We start from the raw sequence: 12,142 nt of genomic DNA, 5'->3' as shown, positions 1-12,142 counted from the left end.
ACACTCATTACTTTACTTGAACATAGCCATTTTTAAATATGAACAGGATAATTCAGGTATTATCTAGCTAGTTCAGGGAAGATTAGGAATTCTAACTCCTTTGTATTAATTTTTATAGCAATAGGAAAAATTTCTAAGTTTTGCTGCTTTCTATATTTGTGCACAAAGGTCCATGATGAGCATTATTTATAAGGTATAATTCTCGATTTTACATTTTGTGTGCATGTATATAGAATTTCATCTTAGTATTTTTATAAATAAAACTACATCCTCTAAATGTAAAAAATATCATTTAAGGGATTAAAATACATTTTAAATATATTGTTCATTGAAATATTCAGGTTAAATATATATGTCATTTAATGAATTTTATACACACACACATAAGCACACACACAAGACTGGTAAGATATATATCAATAAACTAACAGTGGTTCTGTATAAATGGATATGTTAAAAATCACTTTGAATTTGTTCCTTTTCTAAACATAGTACTTTGGGATATATTTTTTATTTAAAATTTTATAAAATATACGTTTAAGGCATGCTTATAAAACAGATGCCTAATTTAAGCAGGTGAAGAAATAGGTCATTGGCCACATCCTGGGAAGCCTGGAATTATGCCTTCCTTTATCACAACCTTTTCCCTCCTGCCTGGAAATACCCAATATTCTTATTTTAATAAAAATTGTTATTTGTTTATAATAATGTAGTTTTCTTGTTTTTGAAGTTTTACTAATATTTTACATATTATTAAATTCTCATATATTTGTCATATTAATTCATTTACTATTAAATCTAAATAGACTGAATTTCAACTACCACAATTTTTAATTCATTTTCTTGTTGATGAACATTATTGTTGCTCTCAATCTGGAGTTATTTTAAAAACCTGAGAGCATAAAATTTTTTATAGCTATCTCCTGGTACACACATGTAGGGAATTCTCTAGAGAATATATTAGGAAAAGAATAACTATTTTGCATATTTTCTACTTACTAGATAATGCTATACTGTTTTCCAAAATATTTACCAAAAAACCCCTCCACTCCTCATTCTTACCACACAATATTTTTTTAATTTCATCTTCTCTGGGAAGGGGTGGTATTGAGCTATGACTGTAATTTGCATTTCTTTAATACTAAATGAAATAAATCACCTTCTAATTTGTCCATTGACCACTTAGATTGCTATTGTGTGAAGTCTCTGCACAAGCTTTTCACTCACTTTTCTATTGATATGTCTGATTTTTCTCATTAATTTATAAGAACCTACATATTATGCATATGATCATTTTATTGCTTATATGTGCCACAACTTTTACTCTATATCTTTATTTTAATGTAAAGAAATGTTTAATTTTAATGTAATAGAACTGATCAGTCTTTTCCTTTATGGTTATAGGTTTTCATTTCTTAATGAAAAAAACATTTTTATATATCAAGTACATAAATACATTCTCTTATTGGATATTTTAATATCTTAACTTTGAGTCACCTGTATTTGACTTTTGTGCATAGTATGAAAAACCATTTACAATGTCTGTTCATTTCTTGATAAATACTCAGTTTCCTCAGGACCATAAATTGAAAAGTCTACATATTGTTACCTAACTGTTATTTTAAACTGTTATATATGCCTGGATCTGGTTTAGGACTCTGCTCTATTCCTTTGGTCTATTTGCCCAAACCAACTTCAATCCAATACTTTACATTATAGCTTTGTAAGGAGTCTTAGTATCTGTTAGAACAAGTTCACCAACAATCATGCTCTTTTCCTTTAAGAAAGTCTTGGTTCTTTGCATTGTCATAAAAATTTTAGAATCAACTCCTCAAATTAATCCAAGAATTTATAAGCATATATGCACAGCCCATGGACACAGACAATAAACAGGTGAAGGCCTGGGGTGGGAGATGGGTGGAGGAGGGAAAAGGAGAGAAAATAGGGGCCATCTGTAATACTCTCAACAATAAAATAAATTTTAAAAAATCAATAGCAGTAGTAATAACAAATCTATAGTGATCTTAGTGAGAATCACATCAAATCTATAGTGCAATTTGCAGAGAACTGACATCATTATATTATTGTTTTTAAATCTATGTTCACAATATATCTGTTTATTTACATATTTAATGCACTTCAAAAATGTCATAATTTTATCTAGAGATTGTGCACTCTTTTGTTAAACTTGTTCCTAAGTGCTTGATATTTTTGTTGCTATTGTGAACGTTATATTCTAAAACTACATGTTTTGTTTGTGCTGATGTAGCATTGTATATTAATTTATTGTTGGGTATTAATTTTGTATACAGAAATTTTGCTCATATTCTAAAATTAATTTGCATCATTTGTGTGTATAATAGAAATTGAATTAGTATTATTGGGCACCCAGTTTCCAGATCTCAAGAGAAAGATTTGATATCTCGTGAAAAACTGGTATATTTTGGTTATAAAATATCATGAGTTTATCAAGTGAACTAGAATGTTTCCTCCTAATCTATCCTCTGGAGAGGTCTGCATAAGACAAGAATTAATTCTTGTTGATCATTTGGTAAAAGTCACTAGAAAAGCGATCTGGGTCTACAGCTTTTGTTGTTAAGAGATCTTTGGTTACTCAATTCACTTTATTTATATCGAACTATTCCTATTTTCTACTTTACCTTGACTCATTTGGGGAAAGTTGTATTTTTCCTAAGAATTTTTTCATATTTTCCAATTTATTGACATAATCATAATACCATCTATTTGTTTACTGTTCTCATTACCTATTGTTCTGTTCCCTTTTGCATTCTTTATATAGATTATTTATATCTTTTCCCCTTTTATTTGTGATTAAGCTCTCCAGGAGTTAGTCAATTTTATTGATCTTTATCATCCAAAACAGCCAATTTCTGTCTTTGTTGATACTTTTTCTTATATATTTGTTTTCTAGATCATTAACCTGTTCTCTTATTTATTATATTACTTCTTATATAACTTTGAATTTATTTTGCTGTACTTTTCTCACTTTTACAAAGATATGATTGACAATGATTTTTAGCCTTATTTTCTAAAATGAACATATAAGGCTACACATTTCTAATATTGAATTAGCTATATTCACTTGATAGTCTATTTAATACTATTATTATTGAGTTAAATGTCCTCTAATTTTCTCTAATTTCTAATCATAATTATCATTCATAATTTTTTCTTTGAACCATGAATTATAGATTATAAAGCTGTGTTTTTTAATTTCCTATTATATGAAGATTTTATTAACTTTTTTTTTTTTTGCTTTCTATAGTTAAATGCACTTTGGTAACAGGACATGTTGTGCATCATTTCAGTCCTTTTAAATTTTTTGAAATTTTCTTTATGGAACACAGTCAATTTTTTTTATATATTTTTTATTTTTTTAATTCTCACCTGAGAATATCTTTTCCATTGCTTTTCAGAGACAGTGGAAGGAGGGGGAGAGAGAGAGAGAAACATCAATGTGAAAGAGACACATGGACTGGTTGCCTCCCACAGGTGCCCTACCGAGGCCAGGGATCGAACCTGCGACATGGGTACATGACCTTGGCCAAAATTGAACCCAGGACCCTTCAGTCCCTGGGCTGACACTCTAATCACTAAGCCAAACCAGTTGAGATGGAACACAGTCAATTTTTTTAAAAAATTTTCCATTTATGCTTTAAAAGCATATGTATTCTTGAGTTTGGGAGTCTAATAGGTCAAGAATGCTACTGTTTATATCATGCTTATTCTTTGGTCTGCTAAAATCTACCACTGTGACTGGAGATTTATTTATTGCAATAGTCCTAAAAATTTTTCTTTTGTATATTTTGAGACTATGCTGTCTGATATCCATATATAATTTCTGTATCTTCCTTGAGCATTGAATTTTTATCTCTGTGAAGTGACTGGCTCTATCTCTAGCAATTCTTTTATACACTAAAGTCAATTTTGTCTGCTAGCAATGGAACTGCAACTGTTTTCTTTTGACTAGTATTTGCATGGTAAACTATTTATGGCTGGAAGATTATTTTGTTGTTGTTTTTATTCTCCAAGCAATAAAGACTTAATTCAAAATCCCCACACATGGGGGGATTTTCTAAAGGACTTTATTTCTTTTCTCTTGCTTTGCTAAGTTGCAGAGAAACTTTTCTTGTAAGATGCTGGGAATGAGAGAGTGGGTAGAGGCAGGTTTAACTTCTAGTTCTCAGTTACCTTGAAGTTGTAGTCCTTCGGGGTGACAGAATCCCTGAGTTAACCTCCCCCCCCCCCATTTTTTATTAAATCCTAAGCTTTGACTTCACACATAGTTCCTCACATAGTCATCAGATCTCAAACTCAAGATTGCCTAGTTCAGCAAAATGCCCTCAGGACAAAATCTGCTTCAACAGCCTATTTTTCACAGTTCTTAGGATCTGAATTTGCCATTCAACACATTTCTAGCCTTCTAAAAACTTTATAATTATTCTTTCATATCTTAACTGGAAAGACTGTGTGCTGTAATAGCTAAAGTCAAGCCTGCTTAAGCATATATCTCAACTCTGCAGTTTACTAGCAGTAAGATTTGTGAAAATCACTTCACCTTTCTGAGCCTCAGTTTACTTCTCTGTGAATTGAAGATACATAGTGTCATTGAGACGAGTCAATGGGATTGTGGGCTTAAGACATGTAGCACAGCACAAGAATCATTCATTCAAATGTTTTATGTCGCAAGGTACAGATAAGATAAACCCTGTCTCAGCTGTCACAGTAGGTAAGTTTTACTTCACATGTGTGTCTGAAGGTTAGTTTATTCCGTGGTTCAAGGTCATTATCAATGACTGGGGTCTTTCTATCTTTCTCCCACGCTATACTTAGGCATGTTGGCTTTTTACCTCCACGGCCTCTACATGACATTAGCATCTTCGGCCATTTTTTCTTTGTGATAAGGTCCAAAGGCCTTAAAAAACATTACCTTTCTCTTGTTTCTTAGAATCTTTCCCAGCCAACATTCTTTACAGGTCAAAATGTTCTCTCGCGCCCATTTCCAAACCAATCATTGACAAAATGTTATAGGGGCACAATGATTGTTAAATCAGTCATGATTCTGGGATGTGGATGCTCTTTCCCCTAATGCACATGACTGCTATAAAAACAGTTAATAGCGAAAGAAAATTGGACTTTTATTAGACAGAAAAAGAAGAGGTTGACTGTAGGTAAAAATAAAGTTCTCTAATGTTTTTATTAATATTCATTATTATTGATATTATTATTATTATTCAATACATTAATAAAATGCATTCCACAGGGGACAGCCAAGGCCAGGGCCTGATACAAACTGTTAAAAATGTTCTGTTATGTTTACATTAATTCATTAATCTGGACCTTTGGCCAGAGTTATAAGATTAATTATTATTCTAATTAACTCTTCAAGCATCTGTCTTTTTTCCTATCTTGTCACAAGATGAAAGAGCTTGTCTACTTATTAAAGTTCAGAAGCACTATCAAATACCTAGTGATATTTGGAGGGTGAGATTATCAGTCTACTATTTCTCTAATAAGGAATTTGTTTATAGTGACATGATTGTTCAAAATGAATCTGTTTTGGCTCCTGGTGGTCACTTTCTTTTCTAGCTACTCACAACAAACCACTAATTTAAATAATTTATCTTTTTTTCTTTTTTTGGTCAAAAATAAGCATCAAGTACTAAGGTCTCAAGACTATAGCTATGGATTCTATCTTCTTCATCTCTTTGAATATTATTATAATTTTCTTAAGACTTCCACATCTACATAATTCTTCACAGATTATAAATATCATAATTTATAAATATCATAAATATTAATAGTGGTAGCAGTAGTAGCAGGGCAGATAACACCACACCTCAGAGCAATTTGCTATATGCTTGGTTGGTTCTAAGATCTATAAATATATTGCCATCTAATCTCTCTTGCAACCCTGTAAATGTGATACTAAGCATAGAGAAGACAAGTTACTTGCCCCAGAAAAAAGCATCGTGAATCTGAATCCCATACTGTGGGCTACTGTACAATGATATAATAATATAGCAGCTGGGCTGTTCAGTTATATGCAAGTCCCATAGACAATGATTCAAAATAGTTATTTTTTAAAAATATATCTTTATTGATTTCAGAGCGAGGAAAGGAGAGGAAGAGAGAGAGATAGAACATCAATGATGAGAGAGTCATTGATTGAGCCCACAACCAGGGCATGTGCCTTGGCCAGGAATCTAACCCCGATCACCTGGATCCTAGGTCAACACTCAACCCATGAGCCATGCCCTGCTGGGCCAAAATAGTTATTTTAGTCTCAGTTCTAATCAAGAGTATACCAGGTTTCCACCATATGAAATCTAATTACATTGATCACCTTTTTTTTTTTTTTTTACCTGCCTAACATCTCAATCTTATTTAGATTGGTAAATAAATTCTTAGTAAATATCATAATTTTTTATATTGATGTCATAATTTTATGTTTGAGATCTCCTGAGAGCTATAACTTATACTACCCCCATTTCTTTCTACTCCTAAACCAGTGTTGGACCTTGTTTTCAAAAAAAATTCATAAATATTCATATATAAAATACTGTCAAATGTCAACAAAATATGTCTGAAGACTTACAATAACTACACTGTAAAGAGCCAAAAATGTTATAGCAACTGAAGTGAACATTTTCAGCCTTATTTTTAGGATATGTTTGTATGCAAAACAGGAAATATTTAATTACCTTTCCCTAATTAATATCTGGATGTTTGTTGGCTTTAAGAGAAAAAAATTTTAATAAAAACAAATAAAATTTTCTGTTAAATTTACACATATTTTATAGACAGAACAATTTTGTAGAAATCACAAGTATAGCTCTAGACAATCAATTGAAATTATCCAATGACTTTTTTCTAAATTTTAAAACATCTTCTATGTACAATGTGTTGTACCACTGTAGTCAATTTTCAGTACAGCTGTGGTTTTCATCACAAATTAGTAGTCAGTAAGCTACATCACATGTCCAATTTCATTTGTATTCTGTCTCTAGCTATTTCTAAACACAGAGCATTTTTCTATTCCCACCTGGATGTCAGTACACAATTGTACTTACTCCTTATTTTCTCAGTTTATATAACTGTTTCTTGGTTCATCATAATAAAATATACTGTATCAATATTCAAATATAACAACATGAGCAAATCCAGACTGAATCTCAGATTTCACAGACAATCATGCAAATTCCTTTAGAAGATGAATAACATACTACACAGGACTCTTGGGTTGTCTGTCTTTCCAATTATTCTCTTTCTTTATCTTTCTCCTCTTTTACTGAATTTTCTTCATTTTGTAACCCTGACTATTTAGATAAGGTCATGTCTGGTTCTTAAGATGGTACTGAGTGTATAAGCTATGTACCATTTCAGTAAAAATAATGCCCACGTGTGTATATGTACACACACAGAGGAAACCTAAATGAAACAAATCACCTATGTTCTTGATATTGTGCATGCACAAGTATTCTTTTCTTACCTGTTATTGATAAATTTGAATTAGATGATCTTCAGTCTGGTAAGCTATGGGGGGGAAAATTTCTTATTACGTAAGTTTCCCACACTTGGAGGTATGAAGCCTGGTAATCATCTCTCATCTCTCCTTTATCAAAGACTTTGAGGAAATTGATAAAGAAAATAAGTATTTACATCTGAGGGAATAATAATGGATGCCAATGATAATTAAACCATTAACACTTAATTTTCCTAATTCTCACTATTTTCCCCGATAAAAGCACAACGAGCCTCTCATGGGTGTCATTTTGGTTTCAGATGGTGTCCTTATTACTAAACCAAGAAAAAAATATATTAATTATGGAGAAGTATTTCCTACTTATACACCTATATACAGTAAATTCAGTGTGAAAGTCAATGTCACATGCACAGTCCAAAATGTGGCTTGCAAGCTTTCAAATGCTCTGGTTTTCTTAGTTTGGAGCGGGATCTTCTACTACATTCATTTTCTTTTCTTCTGATGAGTTGAACTAAGACAGTTCATGAAAATCTACAGCCCTTTGCATGTATTGCTACCAAGTTCCTTTCAAATGCCACCTCACTTTTCTTGGTTATGGGATATTTCTGAGGTATATCTCAAATCTCTGGCTTTATGTAGAAGGGGAGGAACTGGTGTGGCTATAATCTGACAGTACTATGGGAATCTCAGAAGTCAGTATCAAAAAATAAGCAGGATTAGTGAAGGGGTAAGAAATGGAATTGAGTCAGAGGGAAAATATTAGAGCTTTGACTACAATATTAGCCAAGATCCAATACAGTTCCTGCCCCCATATAGCTTGCAGTCATGATTGGTAAACACATTAATCAAATAATCATACGACAAAGGAAATGTATAGGGTGCCTTAAGAGTTTGTAACTGGGGAGGTGAACTGGCCTGAGAGGCCAGAGAAGGCTTCCCTGAGGAAATGACACTTAAAATCTGATGGATGAGTGGGAGTTAAGTGGGCAAGAGAACCAGAGTCTTCTGTTTCCAAACAGCAGGAAGGGATTGTAGCTGGAAGAGACATAGCTCCTTTTTGTCAAATAAAATAATTTCAGTGTTACTGTAACAGAGAGGGAGAGAGCAATTGAGATAGAGCCTGAAAAAGAAGGTGGGGTAAGATCAGGATAAACATTTTGGTCCTGTCTGAAAAGAATATGAAGAGATAAAGAGTTTTATTCCAAGTAGTGACATCAACAGATTTATATTTTCAAAGATAATTCTGGTTGCAGTTTGGAGTTCTACTCTGCTGACTTGTGGTCAGTATGCTCTTTCTGGAGCCCAGAATTGTCTATGCAAAGTATAAAAGCAAATTACTCTTCTATCAAACTAAATACATCAGAGTACATGGTGATTTGTTTTCACATCTGTTTTGGATTTAAGTTACTTATTTCCACCACTCATGCCCAAAGCTGTTTAAATTATCATGGAGATGATTTGTCTATAGTCACACCATCAGAGTAACTAGTCTCAACTGGGAAGCTACTCTAGGTGGTACTTGCCTCTAGAATTTGTTAAATAAAATTTACATTTTCATTCCACAAATTAATGCAAACACATGCCTTAAAAGTTGGGGTGCCTGATGCCACATTCAAACCATTTTACTCCTTGGGGAAAAGTTCTGAGTTTTCAATTCCCTCCTGGTTGTGGGTTGCAGCAAGGAGGGTGGGTGAGGTTTATGGCAAGATTGTGCCCCATCTTCTCTTACCCACTTCTAGGTGGGGTTTTTTTCTCATTTTCCCTGTGTGTAGTCATTACTCAGTCAGTCTTCAGGGTTTTTAAAGAGGAAATTGTTCCTTATGTAGTTCTAGACTCATTGTGTCTCTGAGAGGAGTTGAGTTTAGGATATTTCTGTGTCACCATTTTGAACTGCAACCCCTGAAGTGGTCAATATTTTTTCTGATGCAATTTCAAACTTCTCTTTTATCTTCTGCAAGTTTTGGAGCTGTTCAACATAGTCAGAACATTTGACCTCTAATTTCTGTATCAGTTCATTCCTTCTCAAAAGCTAGGATAAAAGATCTCTGAAGACGCTTCCATCAGAAGAAAATTATCTCCTGAGTCAGCTCCTTCTGAGGCAAGTGATTCCTTGCTCACTGACTATGGGATTCTAGTAGCCACTCCTCTCCTCTGAGTGACAGCAGTTTCCTTTGAAGTTTTCTTTACTTTTGTAATGTTGTTTTGTCTTGTTTTGTTTTTTCTATATGGCTATCCTACAGATATCTAGCTTTTGAACCAGCACAGGAGTCCTTAGGCAATCAGGAATTCAGATACAAGTGTCTACAAAGTTCCAAGCCAGTATCTCCCAGAAAAGTTCACCTCCCTGGAACTCTGATTATTAAGGCTACCATCCAGTGGACACCTACGGATCACCTGCCTCCGGTAGCCAGTGGAGCTTACACTTGTGGTCCCACATGACAGTATATATTGCATACTTTTAAAGGCTGCTGCCTGAGGGTTTGGCTTGCAGTCAGCCTAAATCTAAGTGATGAAATCCTCCCCTTTGGAACACTGACAGATCTTGGCACATCCTAAACTACTAGGAGCTATTAAAAATTTAATAGGCTGCTTGAACAACCACAAAGTGTTGAGAGACAACCAAGGGTAGGACAGGATTAAATAACAAGGTTCATCCCCTACACTCCTTAAGACTAGGGAGAGGTGGTTGTTTCATCTACTATATAGAAACCAACACAGAGAATCAAGCAAAATGAAGAAACAAAGAAATATATCCCAAATAAAAGAACAAGATAAACTTTGGGGGAAAACTTTAATGAAACATAAATAAGTAATTTATTTGATTAAGAGATTGAAGTAATGGTCATAAAAATGCTAATCAAACTGGGAAGGATGGATGAACAAAGTGAGAACTTCTACAAAGAGATGGAAAACATAAGGAAGTAGCAAATAGAAGTGAGAGAGCCAAAGAATAGAATAACTGAAATGAAAAATACACTACAGGAGTTCAACAGTAGGCTAGATGAAGCAGAATAAAAAATTAGTCAACTCAAAGACAGAGCATCAATGGATATATCATCCAGACAGAAAATGAATAAGCAAACATTGGCCTTAAACAACATGTTAGATCAAGTAAAGATAACAGATATATATAGAACATTCCATTCAGAAACAACAGACTATGCATTATTTTCAAGTGCACATAGAACATTTTCCAAGATCATATGTTAGGCCACAAAACAAGAATTAATAAATTTAAGAGGACTGAAATCGTACCAAGCATATTTACATCTAGCTTGAAACTAGAAATTAATTATATGAAGAAAAGTGGAAAATTTATGAATACGTGGAGATTATACAACATACTACTGAACAAACAATGAGTGAAAGAAGAAATCAAAAGTGAAATCAAAAGTACCTTGAGACAAAAATCAAAATGTAATACACAAAAATTTATGGAATTCAGCAAAAGCAGTTCTAAGATGGAAGTTCATAACAATAAATGTCTACCCCAAGAAATAAGGAAAATCTCAAATAAAAGATCTAATATTACACCTCAAATAACTATAAAAAGAACAAACAAATCTCAAAGTTAGTAGAAGGAATAAAATAACAAAGATTAGAGCAGAAATAGATAAAATAGAGACAAAAAAATAGAAAAGATTAATGAAACTAAACTCTGGATCCTAAAAAGGTAAAAAAACTTGACAAACCTTTGGCTAGACTCACCAAAGACAAAAAGAAAAAAAGGGAGACATAACTCAAATAAATCATAAATGACAGAGGCGTTACAACTGGCACCCTAGGAATACAAAGGATCATAAGAGACTACGACGAACAACTATATGCCAACAAACTGGACAACCCATATGTTTATTCTCACACCTTCCTGATTATTCCATAATTGCAGTTCAACTCTCTCTGCCAAGATCAAAGAGGACCTGGCATCCTATGGCTTCACCAAGTTCACAATTAAAAATGTCCACAACACTTCCATGGGCCTGATTGAGCAAATGGAGAAACAGACTTCAGTCTCCAACTTGCTGGCCTCCTTCACTGACTAGAGCACCTGGGACTACCTGGTTGTCTACCTGCAGCTGCTCACCTCAGACTAACTGCTGCATGACAGTGCGTTCTTCAAAAACTTCCTCAAGGGTGGATTGACTGTCAGGAGTTCTGCCATTAGGAAGTGGAGCCCACGTACAAGGAGAGTGATCATATCCACATTGTCATGCTGGCCCAGGCCTTCAGCATCTCCGTCCAGATGGAGAACAGAGGCCATGGCAAGGGGGCACCACCAACCCACACATCTTCTCTGAAGGCTCTGAGCCCAAGGTCTTGCCTCTCTACAAGCTTGAGCACTACAACATCCTCTACAAATAGGCTGACACCAGCGTGTCACTACCTTGTCTGCCTTCCCCTCTGCCACGCTCTAGACATGTACAGAGATGTTTTGTGATTTTAAATGGTCATAATTTACTCCCGACCCCCTTTCCTTGTCACAGAACTTTCCACATTTTATTAAAGGGGATGTTGGTGGTAGGAAAAAAATTATGCAAAGGTCACAGTCAGTAGACAGACATTTATATATATATATATAATACTTTTAAAGATTATTGCTATGACATTTGCACTGTTTTTGGAAATGCACCTTAA

General features: G+C 33.9%; 1 pseudogene; it reads left to right on the top strand.

Annotated features, from left to right (window-relative positions):
- Positions 1 to 11,869, top strand: part of LOC107526855 (ubiquitin thioesterase OTUB1-like) — a 53,308-nt pseudogene extending 41,439 nt beyond the window's left edge.
- Positions 11,870 to 12,142: the final 273 nt, after the last annotated feature.

The sequence above is a fragment of the Miniopterus natalensis genome, chromosome 2 (genome assembly GCF_054644295.1).
Source record: "Miniopterus natalensis isolate mMinNat1 chromosome 2, mMinNat1.hap1, whole genome shotgun sequence".
In the NCBI taxonomy this organism is placed as follows: Eukaryota; Metazoa; Chordata; class Mammalia; order Chiroptera; family Miniopteridae; genus Miniopterus; species Miniopterus natalensis.
The sequence above is the reverse complement of the archived record's forward strand: the minus strand, read 5'-3'. Positions and strand labels throughout refer to the sequence as shown.